We start from the raw sequence: 20478 nt of genomic DNA on the forward strand, positions 1-20478 counted from the left end.
CACACACACACACTCACACACACACACACACGCACACGCACACGTAGTGATGATTCCTGTGGCCTCGATCCTAAGGTGCTCCTTGTAGCCTTGGTAACCCTAATGATGAATTACAGGCCAGCCCAGTTAAAACATGTGTGGTATTACCCCATTCCAGGGTGTGTCCTCCTCGCTGTCTATGAATCACTGATCCCATCAGACTGGTTCTCTCTCTCTCCCCCATCCCCTCCATCCTCCCATCCCCCCATCCCACACCCCCCACCATACTCCAGTCCCCTGGGACGTCTGGCTGGGATCTGCCAGGCTCATCAGTGGGGAAGGCTAACTGGGATCCTGTACTGGCTGTAAATCTGGCCAGCTGGGAAGAGAACCTGCAGTGGCCACACTTCCACTGCAGCCCAGTAAGACCAGTGTTCCCCCCTCCTCCTGCAGTGGAAACCTTACTCACCCCCCCCCCCCCCCTCCACACACACACCCACACACACACACACACACACACACACTAATCAAGGCTGTTTGCACTCAGGTGTTTGCTGCCATCAAAGCTCACTTCACTGTAATTAGCCCAACCTGTCTTAACCTGACAGCCACAACGAGCTGTCATGTCATGTCTTCTCCATTTTCCACACATTTATCTTGCGTTTGCAGGCATGCTTCTGCTTGAGCTTTCACACGAAGAAAAAAAGACAGTCATGCGATGAAATAAATTGTGTATTTTATTGTGGAACCTTTAAAATTTTCTCCTCTGTGTGTCTTTTGCGTCATAAGAAGCGGCATGAAATGCTGCTTTGATTAGAGAGATGATGCTCTAAGCAGATCCATATATTTTGCATGGAGAATGACACACTTTTTCTTTTAATTATTTCTGAGAGGGGAGGATATGGCAACCATTAGTTGCTAAAAATGTGATCAGAATTAGCTGGAATATCATCCATGAAGCGTTTCTTGAATCCATGGTGTTATGCAGAGGTGATTTCAATTTCCAAATAGCTATAAAGTCCTGGAAGCCCAGCACTGTTCTGCACTGCAATGCAGTGAGGTGGGCCCTTCTCTCTCATACATACATTTCACTGGGTATCATACCATTCCATACACATAGACACACACCCTCCCTCTCCTTATCTGAGAAATAAGCATTTTTACAGAGTTTGAGCTGTAAAAGGAGAGGAGCAGATAGCCCATAAATCTAACCATAAAAACGTTAAGTTGTCAGAGGTGCCATCAGCTATCAATCGTGTGCGGCAAGCTGATGAAGGGGAAATAGGTGATAAAAAACAGCATTTTAGGGAAATTATGTCCAGTCTTCCATTTGCGAAGTGCTGCAGTCACATCACAGCAGAATCTTAATCACTGGCTGGTGTGGCCAGGGACTGTTCTTGGTGTGACAGTGAGGAGGAGCACACCCTGGTGGGAGTGTGGAATACGGAGGAGGAAAGGAGAGCCGTAGGGGAAGGGGGTGTGCAGCGTTGTAGAAAATTATACAACTAGCATAAATCACTTCTACACTACCGTTTTTCTCTCTCCCTCAATTTCTCGCTTCCCCATCTCTCGAGCACATTTTCTTCATCTTTCTGTTCTTTTCTCTCCTTCATGGCTATGCATCTCCCTCTCCTCATTTGCACTCCCACCGCTCCTCGCTTCAACAGTCCCCCTGACTTTACCGTCTTTTCCTTTTTTTCCTTCTCTGGCCATGTGCTTTATTTGAAGCACTGCTGGTCCCCCTCGCCATCACACTCTCCATCCATCTCAACTTCATTTCCACTGTCGTTTGTTTACATGCTTTCTTTATTGATCTGCTTTTTTGTTGCCTACCAGGGATTTATCCCCTGTCCATTGGACTGTATTAGCAGACCTGGAGATTGACTTGTCTCTCTGAGATGGATCAGATATAGTCTGTTCTTGAAATAAAATAAAAAGCCATCTGGGCTGCAGCTTATTTCACACTTTATCAGACAGCACTGACAAAGAGTCCTGCTCTTTTCTTTACTGAGGAACTTTCCTCCTCAAATAGAAAACCTGCCAGCGACACCTATGTCTGACTGGGTTTTAACACAAATCCCCTTTAAAATATCCTTGAGATGAAAGCGAATGACATAGTTTCCTAAAACTGTTTTTTTTTCTATCAACGTTTGTGTAATACCGTGTGTCTTAATGGCATCACTGGAAGGGAGTGTGAACTACAGAGAAAGGAAGGCATCATGTGACAGCACCCTCATCCATTGACCTGATAAATGCCTTCATTGTCTTATCAGTGGCTCCCCCTTTAATCTAAGGTCATTTGCTAATTAATTTGAATAGCCTTACAGCCTCTGGTTGTGCTCCAGTGGGCTTGGGTGACTGATGTTGTTCTGCACTGAGTAGACTTTAAGCACTGCAAAATGGATGCAATGATGCGTGTTCTTCTGCAGTGGCTCTGTACAACATCCGTCCCTGCGTCCATTTATCAGGGAGAAGGTGTTGGTAAGCACAAAGCTCCATTTAAGCTGTGAGAAGTGGCACTTGCTGTAAACTTAAAAGGTTGACATGGATAGAGGAGGCTATTGATTAAAGGCTAACAGTTGTGGTGAGTTTTTGAAGCCATGTAGGTCACGCAGGACTGCTGTCACGCCGCCTTCAATCCTCAGAGCGTCTGATCATTGGGTGGATTTCTGAGGTTTTTGTTTAGGCAGTCAAGATGATCTCTTGCAGCAATCACAGTTGATCAAAGCTTGTGTCAGGGCCTGTGCTGCCACCCTTAGTTCAACTGGGGTACTGTACTGCAGTATCCATTCCCACAGAGTCAGTTTTAGGGCTACTCTGCAGTTTAGTCACATAGCATGTGTTTGTGACAGAGGGTAGTTTAATAGCACATCTAACCTTACTGCATTACAGCTAGTGTCCCAATGAACATGCAGACTTTATGTAAAATGTACTACCACAAAGATATACTGCCCAGCTGTGTTTTAAACTTTTCTGCCTTCTGAGAATTATTATTAAAAAGCAAACAAAAAAAACAACTTGACATGAAGTTTGAGCAGTTTTTCACTTGAGTTTTGTTATGCATTTAGTCCATAATGTGTACACGCTTTACTTTATATTCATTAATGTGCTGGTATTACCATCTGCTGCTGTAAGGCTCAAGTCGTGCACTTGGCACCCCCCCCCCCCATGTTGTTTCACACTGGTGTTTTTCCTCAGATTGAAGCAGTTCTCTCTGCATATGTGATCTCTATAATTGCACACCAGCCAACAACTGAAGAGCACATCCAGTTTTTTGGGCTTTTAAACATTGCCAAGGAAAAGGAAAGGCCATGATGTCAGCAAGATGGTAGTGAATTACTTTAATGTTTCTGAAACTAGGAAATGTTCCATGAAGTGTTGCAGTTAGTTTTAATGTGAAGCTTTAAAAAGATATGCTGCCAAGACCTGGCCTTTGTTTCAGTGTGTACACATCTGCAAAGCTCCTATATCGCCCTGTGTGTGTATTCAGGGCTTTACATGTATGTTTTGACCCTGATGGACTCTGGGAATCTCAGATGATATTTCCTTTGTCAATCTTTAACTCTGCTTTTTGAGATTAATTCCAGTCACCGCTCATGACACAAATGAGCCGTTGACTACGACCAATGTGTCAGACGCAGGAGCATTTTTCCCAGTGGTTCTCTGTTGAAGGGAGTGGTTTACATTCCTGCTGAAATGTCAGTGCAGTGACAGTTGCTTCTGCCAGGGGGCAGTCAAGTACACTTGAAGGCAGCAGAGAGCTGGGCTCTGCCTCTGCAGACCTCAGTTTCAGCCTTTGCAGCAGTATTGCTGTTTCTGTCCTCCTATCAAGAAGTGTTAAAGCAAGTTGCAAATTAAGCATATCTGTGTGTTTTTAGATTAAATACTGTTGAAATTAGTACTACTAAATGTATTTGAATAGTTTTCTAGTGGAAATAATTCTGTGACGCTCTTCCATAATTACAAGCATTCAATGTTTTATATCCCTATTAATGTTCTCTTCATTAGCATTAAATCACATCAGTCAATTTCCATTTGGAGGTCAGAGGAGGCGAGATGAGGGATGGAGCGAAGACCGTCTTATCTGTTGAACAATGTGTGGTGTGGAGCAATGTTAAGGCTGTGACACATTAATGTTTAAGCATTCAAAAAGTTTAAACAGCTTACATAAAAAGAACATTTATTCACTCTCCAAAGTAAGCTTGCCAGTTACAGTTCAATGAATTCAAAATGTGGAGTTGTAATTTTGAAGCCGTAAAACTGTTAAAAGAATTTCATTCATTTCACTACTACTCATTTCGCTACTCGGCCATTTATGATGAGCAATAAGAAATAGATACATTAATGTTATGGCACATTTGAATAATGGTACCGCATTAAACGTCTAACTGAATATTCAGAGAATGGTTTTATATTTCCCTTTTTTTTAACCAAAAGAAAGTAAAATAATGTAATGTTGCTAATTATGAAGTTCCAGAAGCAGCTTTAGTTTTTTTTTTTATATATTCCTTGTAATGCTTCTTTGTGTTTGTAATGGAGCATAATAAAAATTAATATTGCTTTTTTTAAATTCATAAGGCATTTGTTGTCCATGACTCTTGAATGTTTGCAGCTTCTACTCGGTCTGCGTTTTGCAGAAAAGTGTTTTGATTGCGCAGCATTCTGTGTTTGTTACTGCGCTGTAAAGGTGTTTACATCTTAGATTTTGGCTTGGTTTTCAAGCCCGATGTCACTTCTGTTTCCTAAGCCCTCCGTAGAAGCAAGGTCATAAACCTTTTTTTGAGCAACAGTGTTAAAAAGAACACCTGTAACTCAACACACAGACCTCTCCAGTCAAATGCCAGGGGCAGCTTTATGACTCATGGGAATGGGGACACAGCTAAATTGTTAGTTTGTGCACAAGCTTATCGTCTTCTCAAGCATTCTCTTGGTTTCAAACATTTGCAGTGCATTTGGACAACATCTGAATGGACACCATTTTGGTTTGGCCTTATGTTTGCACAGTTCTGGGACTGTGTAGGCACTGGTGGGGGATGGGTGGGCTGCTGTCGCTACCCTGAAGACTCCTGTTAATGTTTTAGTCATTCTGGAGCCTGTGGGCTGGGAGACAGATTCAGTCAAAAAGCATTTGAGCACCCTCAGGTCCTCACAGTGATTTACTGCGTATTTGGACATCTGCAAAGAGCTTTTGCACCTTGAAATTCTTTCTCTCTTTTTCACTCTCTCCCTTCTCTGTCTATCCTTTTTTTTTTTGAAGTAGTAAACCCTTGGGAATGTTTATGTCATACTGAGTCACCTTGAAGACATCCAAGGTAGAGTCACCTCCTGTCGCCTTCTCCCTCAGTGATCCTCCCCTCCCTTCCACCCTTACGTCTTACCTCATCTTTCTATCACCTTCAAATCTTCAGCCTGGGCCTCCACCACACCCCTCTCATCTTGGCCATCACATTTAATGTGTGCTGCTGCTGCTGCTCCTGTGTCTCTTGGCCCACCTCGTGCTCACCAGCTGGACACATCAATCCTTGTGACAGGTGCTTGTCAGTCTGCTTCTTACTGAGCAGCAGCCAAAAAAGGGAAACACAAAGTCTTAAGACGCCACAACTCAACGTGGGAACGAGAAAAGGTGTCGGTGTATGTACACACATTTATAGGATATCCGTCCTCAGTAACAAGACAAGTGTCTGAAGCCGATAATCACTGATGAGCAAGTTACGCTACCTTGACAAGTCGTATTTACAGCTTTGTGGCCTACGGCGGCCACCCTGGCTCAAGTGAAGAGGAGAGCCATCAGTGGTCATCAATAACAGGTCTGTGTGGTGTGGGTGGTGCAGGCTGTGTGGCATGTGTTTTAGAAGAGATGGCCAGAGGCCTTCTGTCTCTGCAGCTCTGAAAAGATGGTGCTATTAGCATCTGTGTCTCCATAACTGTGACTGTTGCTGAAGAGGCCCAAACATATCTGGTATGCAGCGTTTAGGAGGCATGCAGACAGGATAATTGCTGGGCAGAATCTGTCCACAGCTCCAGACTTTCAAGTGCTCATTGCCTTTGAGAGTTTTACACCCCAAGTGGCTGAATAGCCCAGGGGAAACAAGGTCTTCATTGATTTATTGCTCACCCTTAAGTCTTTGTTTCTTAAGACCAAGGACAACTTAATCAGCCACCAAAGAAGAAGCCTCAAAATTGAATTTGTAATATTTTTAGTATTTCGTTCGTTAGTTGTTACACATAAGAATTGGATTCCAATGCAAATAAATATGTAAACTAAAGCAAGTCTCCGCACTGTTTCCTGCAGGGGTGGTGGAGAATTTTGGAGGTTGTCAGGATAAATCAAGAAACATTTTTGTATAAAATAATTTCTGTTAATTTATGCTTGCTGTATCTCTCTGCATTCTAAGCAGTTAAATGAAATAAATAAGGATACAGATTCCCACATGCGGTTTTTACTTTTTTGAATGCCAGGCTAGAAAGAACTGCTAGGTAAAATAAAAGCAAAAGATGAATTGTCACTTCTCTCTTTGCCTCACCCGTGGCTATTTGCATATTCTGCTCCACTGGCATCCACGTTTATTTGTGCATTGGCCAAGACACATTTACAGTCAAATGTTATGTCTTACCATAAACACATTTATTGTAACGTCATAGACTTGTGGGGATGGCACTGTGATTGACACCCAACGAGACAAAGATTAGAGGCTTTGACTTTTCACTAGCACAACAAATGTAAACTACATGTTCGATACGACGACTGTCTTGTCTGTGTTTTTTAAAAAATAAAGTTTTATTCAACATTTACAGCCTGGATGGAAAGAAATACAGGGCCAGAGTGCAATAAAAGCAACATCCAAACAGTGTGATGAAACACAGCCTTTGTGAAACCGTTTTTTTTTTTTTTTAGTCAAAGATTCAAACTCGCGGTAGATTTTGTAGATTCCCACCTCGAACAAATGGGGTGGGTCATTGTTGAGGGGACGGAATTGGAATTAAGAATTTTACATCATAATTTCAATAGTCAATACAACGAAAACTTAAACATTAATTAATGTATTTTTTTTCAGTAGTAATTAATTGCACTATATTATTCCGATAGTATATATTCACTTGAATTATCAGTCAGAATTAACAGTGACTGTAATTTTGAAATGATTGTGAGAATTTAAAAGTGAGGAACCTTAAAATTCCTACGCATTACATCTTTTGTTTACCACAAGTAGATGGAGCATTTTGACATGTTGATGTATTTATCTGTGCATGATAAATAATATTCTTAGAAAAGAATAATATTTTGCCATCTCCTCAGCCAACTGGGGCTGAGCTGAGGACGTTTGGGCTTGTCTAGTTTAAATTAGACCTGGAATAACTGTCCATTTGAACACATTCCTGTTTGTCCCTCTAAGGTAAGACGTAAAATATGCTAAACCTCAGCCAGGAGCTGCTATTTGCCAGCACTATAAATGCCCAGATGTCCGTACCTAAGCTCACCCTGACATAAGGAAAAATGATTAAGACGAGCAGAACCTGCAACACACAAGGTCGGCTACTGGGATGCATATTTGCAGGAGGTTTCAGTTGAGCACCCAAAAGACTTTGTGATTATTCAAACAGCATCTTCTACAGCAGAATCCACAATGGGCTTCTCTTCCCACAGAGGATTATGGCTTACCTCAAATGGTGCTTGAAGTCAGTTTTTATATGCATTTGTACTCACAATGACAGTTTTTATATATATTGACATGCAGTCCACTCAATCTGTAGCCAGAAATAAATGGCGACAAAGGCTCTCTGGCTATTTAATCAGAGGCTAGCTAATGTTTTCCATGTTGCTCTGAAATCCTTGGTAGTGGTGGAGTTGGAAAGCAGTAGTGAAAAGGAGTGACCTCAGCATTTGTAACTGAAAACATATGAAGTATAATCACGTAGTATCTTTGTAGTAATGGAACATAAGGCTTAACTCCTTCACATGTGTCAAAAAAGACAGGAAAGGGTAATTAATATGGAAAAACTGTTGAAGGGTGCAGGAAAGGTCTTGGTTCAGCCATGTTGTGCAGAGACGACGTTCCTCCATTTGGTTAGAACGGGACTTGAGATGGATCCTTCTCTGATATGGAGTTTGAACTCTTCCCACATGACCAAATATGTACACAAAACCACACAATACTCCACCTTTCTTTGTTACGAAGTAAAAGTTTTTTGTGGTCTGATTTAAAAAATTATATATATTTTCCCCCCTTTTCCATGGATTTTATGACAATGGTATATGCATATATTTGTTTAATTATTATTCACGAGGAGCAACTCAGGCTCCAGACATGGGCGTGTGCTCATGTAGACATGGAAAACCCACTGATGTTGAAGGAAAACTGCTTAGATGAAGAGAATGAAAGACTTTGTTAAAAACATTTAGCATCTACAAGCACAGCAGTCGCAGTGAGTAGTGATGCACCACAGAGATGTGATCCTGATGCACAGCGTTGAGAGTTGTAGATGACTTGAGAACGCATGCCAGATCTAATCATAAATAAACAGTGAACTTCCCACTGGAAGTTAAAAGAAGGGAATGAAGTAAAATTCATTCCTAAATTTATTGACTGGGGTTTTTTTTTATACAAAAACTGACAGTAACTGACTGTTAAGCAAGATTAAAAAACAGTTTATTGACTGTAAAAGGTCTAGTAAAGAAGACCTTTATTTTTGAGTTATGATGTGATGAAAAATTGAGAAGCTACAGCTCATGTCTGTAGCTATAAATACTCATAATACACTAAAAACTGGAGCCTAAGCTTTATGTAATAGCTTTGGTTACACCTAATTTGAAAGGAGAACACACTAAAATTCTGTGTCACTTACATGATGCGACTTGCACTTTTCCAAGTACAGCAATCTCAGTATTTGCACAGTCAGCCAGGACTTGAGCCAAAGGCCAATGTGAGGAACTTCTCCACATGTAACTGTCCAGCAGTTATGCATTCCTTCATGTTACGTGGCGAATTCATGGTTGAAAGTCTTTGAAGTGTACGCTTGTGCTCTGTGTGTCAGAGGTGTTTCTTTTTTTTTTTTTTTTTTTTTTTTTACAGATTTGTGTGTGAGGGGTGTAGCAATGGAAATGTTCGAGGACAATACACCATTTATTACCTCCACCAAGGAGTTTATGTTTTCACATCTGTTTGTGTGTCAGTAGAGTTGCACAAAACCTACCAGACAAAAACTTGGTGTAGGTGTGAAGCTTTGACCGAGCCAATAAGACACAGACCAACTACATTTAAGAGCCAAAAGCTCATTTATGTGTTCCACTGGCCCTGGTGGAGGTCTGTGCTCTTCAACGCTACACTGCTCTTTTAGTTTGCTTTGTTTGTGGTTTTCTGGTGAATGGCTTTGAAGCCCAGAAGTTGGACCAAGTCAGCCCATGTCAGACAAGTCTTGCGTTTGAAACTTTGAGGGCCCAGTCCTGAATAAGTCCTCCTGTAATTGATAATTGTAGTGCAATCCCAAAAAGTAGTTAATAGTGTATTATATGTATCAAAAAACCATGACTGCTTAATAAAAGCTGTGCTCACTTTTAATTTAAGTCAATTCAGTGCTCTTTGGCCTGCAGCGTCTCATCCTTGTATACCTCCTCTTCCATGAGCTTTACACAACACTTATTTGTAAAATAGAGTGCAATTATTCACTAAAAACTAAGCACATCAAAATCAGTGGAAGTGAACTCAAGGAAAATTTGCAAACAAAGAAGCAGCAGTTTATCAGTTTTCATTTTAACATCAGTGTGTCAAAAGAGGAAATAAGTACAGCCACAGTCAAACCTGACAAATTGAATTCACTAAATATGGCATTTGTTTTTCTTATGGCATAGTTTTGAATCTACACTGTAAGGTACTTTTTATTATCCAGGGAAGGAACACTCCTCGGTTTTGTTCATGGAATTGAACTTTACTAAATGCTCATACATTCATAGCAGTTTACGTTTAATTGACACAGTCAAATGTATTTCTTCTTGTTGCTGTTGATCCAGTGACTATTGTCTGAATACAGCACTCTTTCATTTGTCTTTATTTGTTACCCTGTAAGACTTCTTCCCTGTAAATCAGTCAGACCGAATCAATCATGTTGATTTTGCGCTGCAGCTGGTCCTGGGTTCCTGCATGCTGCATTTATAGCTGTCCTGTGTTGTGTTGTGTGTTTCTGTTGGTTGGCTGGCGGCTGTGGCTTCTACGCTCCAGCTGTGCTGGCAAAACCTGTCAAATCTGGATTGGTGGGTTTTATATTATACTTGTACTTTGAAAATTAATTATATTGCAAGTTCTTGGTTTTTAGTAATGTAGTTTGACCGTCATGTAGCCGTAGCTCCAGTATGAGGTTCAGTTGTGTCAAGAAAATAGTATATTCAACACATGCTGGATGCAATAAGTTATTCAAAAAAGCTCTTGTGGGTTTCGTGGGTATGCCTAGCCTGTTTTTTAATATATCTATATATCTATATATCTATATCTATATACATATATATATATATAGATATAGATATAGATAGATAGATAGATAGATAGATAGATATAGATAGATAGATATAGATTTATCTTAAAATAAAAGGGTAACATACTAGACAGTCGTGCTTCTTAATGTGAAGTTGTTGCCTTCGCCAGACTTTGCACTGTGATGTTAAAGCAGACGCATTAATAGTATGAAACGTTGTGCTCCTCTCCTTGTGTCACTATGCAGACACGATATGCCATTTCTTTGTGAATTCCATTGCTTTTTAGCTTTTTATTAGTATTAATTATTGTCTCCACTCTTATAATCCTGACATGATTAACATATTTTGCAGCCAAGAATGCACCTCATACAGCTACATATTAGCATGGCCATGCACTCCACTTCATAAAAATATTTCAAAATTAAAAGTAACTGTCTGTTTGTTTACTATCATGACTTGGGTTGAGCCAGTATCCAATTTTTGATACCTTTGAAATCTTCCTCAGATTTTGTCCCAGTGTACTGTTGGATTAAAAATTATATTTTCTAGCATGGAGGGCACTGCCATTTTGCTGCTAAACCCCTTCCTGCCACATGGTGGCTGCTCCACACTTCAAACAAGAACAAATCAACACGATTATTGTGAAGGAGCTTCATCGTCAACTGATATTGGCACAGTTAGTTATCATCATAGTTTCTGATCATGTGAAGAGCTCAGTCATATTGCGGCTTCATCAAACATCTTGGGCGGTTTGGTTTGTCAGGAATATGCAAAGGAACAGACCCAGCCTGAGTTGTTCGGATTTTTGTCTTTTGCTTTTTATGTCAGGCTTAACAGACTCAGGAAACTATGGCTGCCTCTTCTTCATTCATCCCTGCTCTCTACTGGAAACAAGGGCCGGCAATATGATGTTTAAAACTCTAAATTTACTGGTTTTAAGGAGTAGCATGATCAGTACCACACTCACACCTGTGGCAAGAATACTGCACAATGCCAGTGAAAAAAATGTTCTAGTCTCACAACTGGTCACAACAAATAAAATGAAATGAAATTATATTTTCACAGGAAAGGCAGGAAAGAAACGGAGGAAGGACGTACAGCAACGCCAGGAGTGAACCGGTCGCTGCAGTAAGAGGTCCGACAGTCAAGGTGAGCCACCTGGCACCACTCAAAACACAACCACACAAAATGTCTGGTGCCTCGGCAAGTACAACATTGGTGATGCTCTCATGAACAGAAAACATGAGCTTTTCCATAAATAGCAACCACACAGGGAAGTTAAGATCTTAATCTCTACCCCCCAAAAAAAGCTCATGTCCATGGATCTTTTCATCTGGATGCAACTGAGGAATGTAGTGTAGTGCTAACGTCTGCTAATATTTAAGATGACATGGCTCATAGTGGGTCTATGCCATCATGATATTATTATCTTTTTTTTTGTGGTTACAATCTGTGCAGTCCATTGTTGTGTTTGCTGTAGTCAGCAACCTGTACGTCGATCCACCGACTCAAATTCACAGAAAAATCGAACAATTTGAGTTTTATCGCTTTTTTATCACTTGCTTAAAGGTTGTATCAACCATCTAAAATGTGTGTCAAGGGAAAGAATTCGACTCATTATATAGGGATTTCATTGTATTCTTAAATGGTTAGAACTGTATGTTGATGCAAATGTCACTGACGTTCTATGAATTAGATCTGTATTCATCCTGTCAGTTAGAAGCAGTCACTGTCCAGGCTAAGTTCTCTTCTACAGTGAAACGGTACTCTGTAGTATTTCAGTCTTTGTTAACTGCAGTAATCTGCTTTAGATATATTTTAGTCAGCCAGCTGTCATGGAGTACATTTTAATATGTAAAGCCTTTATGTTCGATGTCTGAGGCAGCCAACACTGTCTCTGCAAGATCTCTGTGTGTCTGGGGGGCAAAAGAGGGGGGATGCACTCAACATCCCTGAACAATTCCGTCACACAGCCAGAAGTACAAGTTCCTCTCACTGGTAGGAAAGTAATAATCGTTGTGTTTTTGGAATGATTTTGAGGAAAAATATTAAGTTGCCATAAATGACAGCTGCTACAGTAAGAAACACGACCCCTACTACTACGACGTCCATCAACTGGATTAGAGCGAATAAACTGGATGAAACGATGTCAGTCCCCATCTGAAGACGGCTGTCTAGGCAATGTTGCGCATGATGCTAACAGAGTAGAAGAAGGTGGTGTTTTGGTCGTGTACAGCGACAAAAGGAGAAAGTGTTAGAGTTCATCCTTTCAGCTGGACAAGTTATGATTAATCTCTTGTGCCACCTGTTGTGTTTATTACGTAGTATTCTGTGACTGCAACATAATAGTTTGAGTATCATTCCCGTTCCTCTCGTTCCCCTTTTTTTGTCGCGTATCTATACTCTACTGTAGCCTTGAAATGCTTCAACTACATGTTACCGTTACATGAAAATTGTGACGTATTCCCATCCATCCATGTAGACTGGATTGTGTGATAACATGCAGTTAATTAGTTTGGAATTCATTTGTCGTACAACTCGGTATTGCTTAATTTTTTCACAATTTCACGTCAAATCTGAAAGACATTAAATGAGAAATACTGTGACGCTTTAGAGGAAGATCTGATACAATCTGATAACTTTCATAACTCATTTTTCATCAACTTTATTCTCACTTTCGTGCCGTTGTTTTGCAAGTTTGTCCTTTTGTTGCATCTTTTAATCGCCTTCCTAACTACAAATACCCGGCTGTTTGTTTCAGACTTCATGTTCATTACTTTGTGATTGATGCTTGTACACCACAGCCCATGTTTCACCCTCTGAGTACCTGTTTACTGGGCTCTGACATGTTTATAGCCCTCCTAATACCATTACAAAGTATTACTTCAACAGTGGAGCTCTCACCTGTCCTGTAGAATCTGATACATGAGGCTGTTATCGTGAGTACAGCACAGTGAGAAAGAGTTGTTGCAGAGGCGAAGGACCTGTTGATATCTAACTCTGACATTCCATCCATCCATCTGTTGTCTATACCACTTATCCTGCTAAGGGTTTGGGGGGGGGGGGGCTGCAGCCTATCCCAGCTGTTCTCAAAAATAATCAGTTTCGGCAACTGGACTCAACTCTTGTAAATGAAGACGTTGTGGCTCTCATCCAAGAAGCTTCTTCAGTTCTGAAGAGGCGAAACGTCTTCACTTACAAGAGTTGAGTCTCGTTGCCTAAACTGATTATTTTTGAGAATTACGATGACCTGGAGGACTGAGAATACACACAAATACTTCCCAGCTCTGATTGGGTGAGAGGCGGAGTGAGAAGTTATCCAGCATATTTTAGAGGCCAAAACTCACAGCAGAGACAAAATTTTTGGGTTGGGTTAAGATTGAAAATAGGTCCTGGATTATGTTAGAAAAGAATAATGTCTTGGATTAATGAATAATAAAAACTAAAATGGAAAACACTTGTTAGTTGTATTCAAAGTAGTTCACCATGAAGACAGTGGTCACAGGATTTCTAGGGGAAAATCGCCTTGGTGATTGAACAGTGTCATGGAATGTAAATGAAGTACATCAAACAGGGTTGCAGTGATACTTTTGGAGTATTATGGCTCTGAAAATGTTTCAGGCGGCTGTGAAACCAACAAAACCACAGTAGCTCCTGTGATTATTGGTGTCAATTATTCATGTTGTCTCTCTGTACATTTTCTGTCTCTTTCTGGGGATATTTTTCGTCTTAATGTACAAAACAACTGACGGAAACAAAAACTAAAACACAAACTAAACGGTGGGCTTGACAAAGTGGCTACGGAAAAAAGTTTGATTTAGTAACCAGCGTCGGTGTTAAATCTCCTTTACTACCCATCTTGCTCTATTTTAGTTTATTTTTAGTTTCCTCTGCACTTTTAAGTGTATTCATGTGTCTTTTTATTTCTTTCGATTTTTTTTTATCATGTAGCGAATGACTTGTTGAAATCCACGTCACAAATGACTTTGTCTGGCTTAATCTGACGATGATGCGATCCGCGTTTTTTCAGTTCTGATCCGATTCCAGTTTTCACATCTGAAACTATGGAGACTGGGTCTGATTCTGGGGCTCTTTTTTTCCTTGATTATTATCATTGCTGCCGTTAGGTTTTAAGGTTACATCAGCTTGTAGTTAGCCAAACACCACTTCTTATTAAGAGAGCAAAAACATACACAAATATCTACATTTATATGTGTTTTTATTAATTTGAACTGGTTGTGTCTCATGTTGGGATGTGTTCATGGTCAGGCACAAACTACGGAATGGAATCTGAATCAGTCTGGATTGGCACCGTCATTCAGACATTCCCAATCATTCCCATCTCAAGCTTTAATGACTGCATCGATTGCAATTGTGCTCCTCAACATGATCTTATCATGTGGGATGCTTAGATATCAAGGCCAGCTGAACAAATATATTCTGTCCCCTAGTTAGTTATTGCATGGTGGCTCTGCGCTGGTGTGTGATTGAATCATATCACATTTGAAACTGAAACATATGGTTGCTTTATAGGTATTAAATGTGCAACACTGGAGGATATGTAGCATCAAGTGGGCTGCAACTGAAATGTGTCTGCCAACCCTTTTAGCTTGATGAAGAATAATTTGCTCTGGATGTAATGTTTGATTATTGCTATGGGGCAGATGTTGTAACCATAGCTGAGCAAAGGTTTTATAGCTCTTCTGAAGCAAATGATCACAGATTGGAACTCCAAGTGGTGGCCGTTCGGCAAACACTCATGTGAATTTTTTTTTTTTGATGGTTGTTTTGGGGGATGCTAAAAAAAAAAGGGACACATTGTGTTCAAATTGGTGCAGGGATGTAAAGATCATATGTGTGTCTGAGCAGTTGAAACACTGTTTGCTTGTCACTGCTGGCACTAAAATGAGACGAGCTGGACCAGCATTGACCCCAGTCCACCTTATGTGTATCCTACCATCGGTGTCTGGTGAGCTCTGCAGCAACATCTGGATCTCCTCCTATCTAACATGACTATGAGTAGGCAGACACACAACCTCCCTCAGCCAATCAGCATAACGAGAGATATGATGATGCAAAATCCAGTCAGAAAAGACATTTTTGCATGTTTTCAGACTGGATTTGGCATGCTAACATGCTACTTTAGCCCCACAACCAGCTCAGATGAGTGCATGATTCAAATAACAATATTAAGATCCACTCACTAAAACACTGCTCCTTAGCACTAACAGATGTCAGACACATCAAGTGCACATTTAAAACTGTGTCTGTCTCTCTCTTTAGGGAACCAGAAGCTAGTTTTGAACAAAAGACTGTCAGATTACCTCAGAGGTGCCGTTTTCGCCCGTGTTTATCGGTCTGTCGGCAGCAGCATGCAAAAACTACCTGGCAGATGTTTATCAAACTGGTGCAGGGCTGTGTCATGGGACATGGAGGAACACTGTGCCTACAAGCATAGCAAAACACAAAACAAACCCATCTTCTTTCTGTTGTCTTTGGTACGCACTTAATCGTGTTCTTCTATTTTGATATTGAATTGCTATGACAAACTTGTTAGCAAAAAGTTCACAGTGGGAAGTTCCAGAGCGACGAAATCATGTAAATGGTGGTGGTTTTCTATCTATCCAGAGAATTAAGTTCAGTGTTCACTCTCCTCTAACCCTGCTGTGGTCGAATACACTCTGGCTGTTCAGCTGCTAAATGCTGGACCGTGTTTACCTGCTACATGCTAACTCCGTTCATCTGTGACTTTCTGTTGTCGATATCAAGCCTGATGGTGCAGAAAACTTCACTTAACTGCAGTCGACAGTGTTAAACACATCATGAGATGAGCCTGCAGAAGATTTTCTCTTTGTTTGCAAGCCTTCACCTTTCTCTGATGCACTGTTCACAACTGTGCAATTGTTTTCTTTTTACACCCAAGGTGGTGTGGACTACTGTAATAGTAGGAGAGGAGTAGCACGTATTGAGTTGTAAACTGCAGCTGCTACCATTGCATGCAGCCAACAACAGTCAACACAGTTAAAAATTAAATGCTACTTCATCTTTCTCCATGAACAAATGTCTGTGTATGAATGCACCAGCCAGTGTCGGCTTTGAAAACAACTTGTGAGCAAAGCTGCTGCTGTGACTGAATGAGAAGGTCTCCAGAAACAAGACGCTCCAGTCAGAGGGATTTGACTGATGGGGATGTTAGGTTAACTTACCTGAGTTGAATGAGTTTGTTTTTACAGCTACATGGAGAAGCTCGTTGCTGATGTCACCTTGGTTAACTCTTGGCTTGCTATGAATACTGTAGCTGTACAGTTGCACAGGTCACGTGCTGTCACATGATGGCTGTGGTCAAAGGTTCTGTTTACTCTGTAGCTTGTGCAGTTGGAGAAAATGACCCTGTTGTTGTAATGAATGTCTCAGCGAGAGCGTCATCCACGTGTGTTTTGGGTGCAGTCTTCACACGCTTTGTTCAAGTGGTCATGAAATGAACATGACATGTTCTACATAACCTATTTTAAATACTACCAGTATTTTTGACAATTAATCTACACACATTTATGCGTTCTATTTATGTCTGCATCAGCCAGTGGGCTGTCATCAGAAGAGAATATGCATAATTTGTGAATTCTCCTACAGAAGAGACCTGATGATCAGTTAGATGGGAACAAATTTGATATTCGTATCTTTTACTGGACAAACAAGCTGCATGTCAGTTATCAGCCCAAAAATCCCAGTTCATGCCACTTAAACTGCCTTCCTCTCGTCACTGTTCTTGCTCTTGTCTCTTCCTCTTGGCTGCATTTTCTTATTTCCAGTCATAGAAGTTTGATTGTTAATTGGTTAACATCTCTGAATCAGGTTGACCTCTGTGTGAAGGGGGGTCAATTCCTCACATAGGGAAATCTAATTGTAGACCACATCTTCAAAGGCACAGCAGCAGGGAGCTTCATTATCCAAAGCTTGCTCTCAATTAAACAACCAGTAAACCTTTAAAAAAAATTAATTCAGCTAAAAGTAACAAAGGGAATTATATAATATGAATATTAAGCAGCCACTATGGTGTTATCTATCAATGCAAGTGATAAGTGGCTTATAAAATCTGCTGCTGTTTATTAAGATTTGAGCTTAGCGCTCTTGCTAGCTTAGCGGCTTCTTTAATGAATGATGCTCAAGCAAAGATGACAAGAGAGTAAAGAGGGAGGGAGTTGGGAGACCTGTGTATGAGACAGTGAGTGATGTTAGCTTAGCTACTGGCATCAAGCCTGCAACTGAAGCGATGGACTTCCAGTCAAAATCTTTCAGAATAAGGCAGTCAAAGCCAGCTCTGATAAGACAACACTGCATTGCTGCTTTTATTTTGAAGAAATGATCACTGCACTGGAAGTGTTGTTTATTTTTTGTAGGCCACTGATCTAGGAGCATAAACCTGACAAGACAGACCACAAAATAAATAAATCCCTTGATTTTTCTCAGTACGGCAAGTAATGGATTACCGACGCTCATTCCTACAATCGACTCTAAATCCTGAAGTGAAAGGATTGAAGTCCTACACTGCTAAAATAACTAGAAATGTTACAACTTCAGGATCCAATTGACTGTTTTCTTCATCATAGTTTTATGCTCTGGTCTCTTCAACTACGTAACCCTTAAACATTTCGAGCTAACCTTTGCCGTCTCCCGATCCCGCCTCTCCCATTTCCCTGTGGTGATCCCAGTTTTCCTGCAACATGCATCAACGGATCTCCTCACCCTCCTGCACAGTGCACACCCTCCCCGCTTTCCCAATCACCTCCCTTTTTATTTATAGCCCGTGTCCTTTGTTCTGTACCAATTTGTCATTGTAGTACTCAGTCTTTGTTTTCCAGCTTTTCAGCCCCTGTGCCTGATTTCCTCGTTCTGACCTCATTTGTTCCTGTTGGCCTACTTGATTTGTTTCCCTCTTCTAAGTAACTTATGGTTGACTACCTCAAATCAGGAACTTTGTTTGCTGCAACAATGGCTGGGTCATGATATCTTTTAATATTTGAATTGTCTGTAAATTATGAAAATCATGATCAAATTAAAAAAAATTCTGGGTTTTTTTTCTGGCGTGTAGTCGATGGCAGTGCTATGACTGAGCAGAAGGAAAGGAGGGTTTATTTGATTGTACTCCAGTAAATTGTATTTGTGCCTGAAATGAACATCCTGAGCTGTGACTCCTGTCAGGTAACCATACAGAGGAACTTTTATCCGTCATTTTACATCACTCATGGTAGTTATGATTACGCTCCACCACATTTGACTTCAAGAGAGTCTGATCACAAAGCCAATTGCTGCGACTCTCATGTGTTCCCTGTCTCCCTGGGCTTCATGCTCGAGCAGCACCCAAATTCCACTCTGCTAAAGTCAATGCTGCATCGAAATCACCAGCTCCTTTCATTCCTGAGACTCTGAGAGAGAAAGCGATCCAGTTTTAGATGTCGTCTCTCATCTCCAAATCCAAGTTGGTGTCTCAAATTGCTCATTCAACCAGAAACTATACTGCAAATTGAAAAGTAAATACTGGCTGGGGTATCCTGACACCGGCAGCCTTAAACTTTGTTGTAGTATTGCAACGCTGTTTCCAGGAGCTGTTGGGTCTTAAGATAGACATGAATTAAACGAAATGAAGGCTTTTGACCTTGGTAAAATCACACATAGTTTGGAGGCCAAATCTCGCTCCGGTATTCGGTGCCTGGTGTGGAAACTTAAAGCGGTTTGGTGCAGAGCGAGTTGAAATATTAAATATTAAATATGAAATCATAATCGATGGATTCTGGATTTGAACGCGAGAGCAGCAGGAGGTGGCAGTTTGAAGATTTAAATTAGTTTAAGATTTTTTTGGGAACCTCACGAACTCTCCTCATAGGCGCTAATCAGACCTTAATTAAAGCTAAGCTGTACCTGTGCATTGAACAGTCCTATACTGGCAGTGACTTCTGCAGACAAACAAAAATCTGGCTAACCGGCAGTTAGCGTTCCAGCCGGAGGTGGAGGGTGAGGGCGCTCTTGACAGCAGCAGCAGTTCATCAGGAGCTCACGGCTGCTTGCTTGGTGCTAACACCAACTCGCTGCTGGAGGCCCAGGAGCTGTGCCTGCTGGACAAATGTGAGCCCTGAAGCCAGGTGTTTGCAGGCCGACTATTGAACACTGATTCCATAGAATCACTAATTTTCTGAAGGGAGTTTGGTCAGAGACCAGACTGCTTTGTAAAGGTTCTGAGTCCATAGTGCCAGATCCCCCCCCCCCCCCACACACACACACACACACACAACAAACTGCAGTGATTTCCCACATAAGGACACTTTGGAGCTCACCAACTAAATCTCCAGTTCAGAGGCAAAGATGTTTGCTCCTTGTTAGTTTAACACTGTGTGAAATTTTCAAAGACGCAGGACAAAATGTGTCACAGCCACATCAGATTTTCTAATGGGCCAAATTTACAGCTTCGTCTGAAGTGAACTTCAGCCATGAGAGCTCCAGACACCATGAAGGTTCGTCTGTAACGATGAACTCTTTCAACACAGTTGCAACGCGTGTGCGCATGTGAAATTAACACTTTTGAAACAGGCTATTTTGAACATGTGCCGGCAGCAATTGTCCCAATCCAGTCCTTCACATCTTTTTTTTCTTTTTTGGCAGCTCTCTGCAAATCAGCACACAAACTAATCGTATCACTTTTTTTCCTCGGGACATCCATTTTTACAACTAAATATCCTGTCTGGCACAAATCACACCACAACAACTTTAATAAAAAAGTCATGTTGTGAAGACTTTGAAAGCTTTGTAGTGTAAACTTTGTGAATACCAAACTTTCCCAGCTGCTTATTGAGTCGATGGTGTTCCTCAGGGCCGGTTCTGCTGAGACGCCCCCACATTGTCTGCCGTAATTTACTGTAGATTTTTCTGGCTTTTATGCACATTTCTTGCACATTTAAAAATACATTCTGGCACATTTATGATGACCAAGAATTAAAAACATGGAAGTGAGCATGAAAAAGTGATGCGAAGATTTTTTATTT

The 20478-nt window shown here is 40.9% G+C and overlaps 1 protein-coding gene across 3 annotated transcripts in view; it reads left to right on the forward strand.

Moving 5' to 3' along the window:
• The window catches only part of hoxc13a (homeobox C13a), a 60773-nt gene that overhangs the window by 14386 nt on the left and 25909 nt on the right, over window positions 1-20478 (forward strand). For all 3 annotated transcript variants that reach the window (XR_015117940.1, XR_015117939.1, XM_086214828.1), the window contains one exon: window positions 11510-11593. The gene's annotated coding sequence lies outside the window, so the exon portion shown is untranslated. The remainder of the gene's footprint in view (window positions 1-11509; window positions 11594-20478) is intronic.

This window comes from Aulostomus chinensis, chromosome 9 (genome assembly GCF_037954235.1).
Source record: "Aulostomus chinensis isolate RoL2024-O1b breed Wild chromosome 9, RoL_Achi_v1.0, whole genome shotgun sequence".
NCBI classification, from domain to species: Eukaryota; Metazoa; Chordata; class Actinopteri; order Syngnathiformes; family Aulostomidae; genus Aulostomus; species Aulostomus chinensis.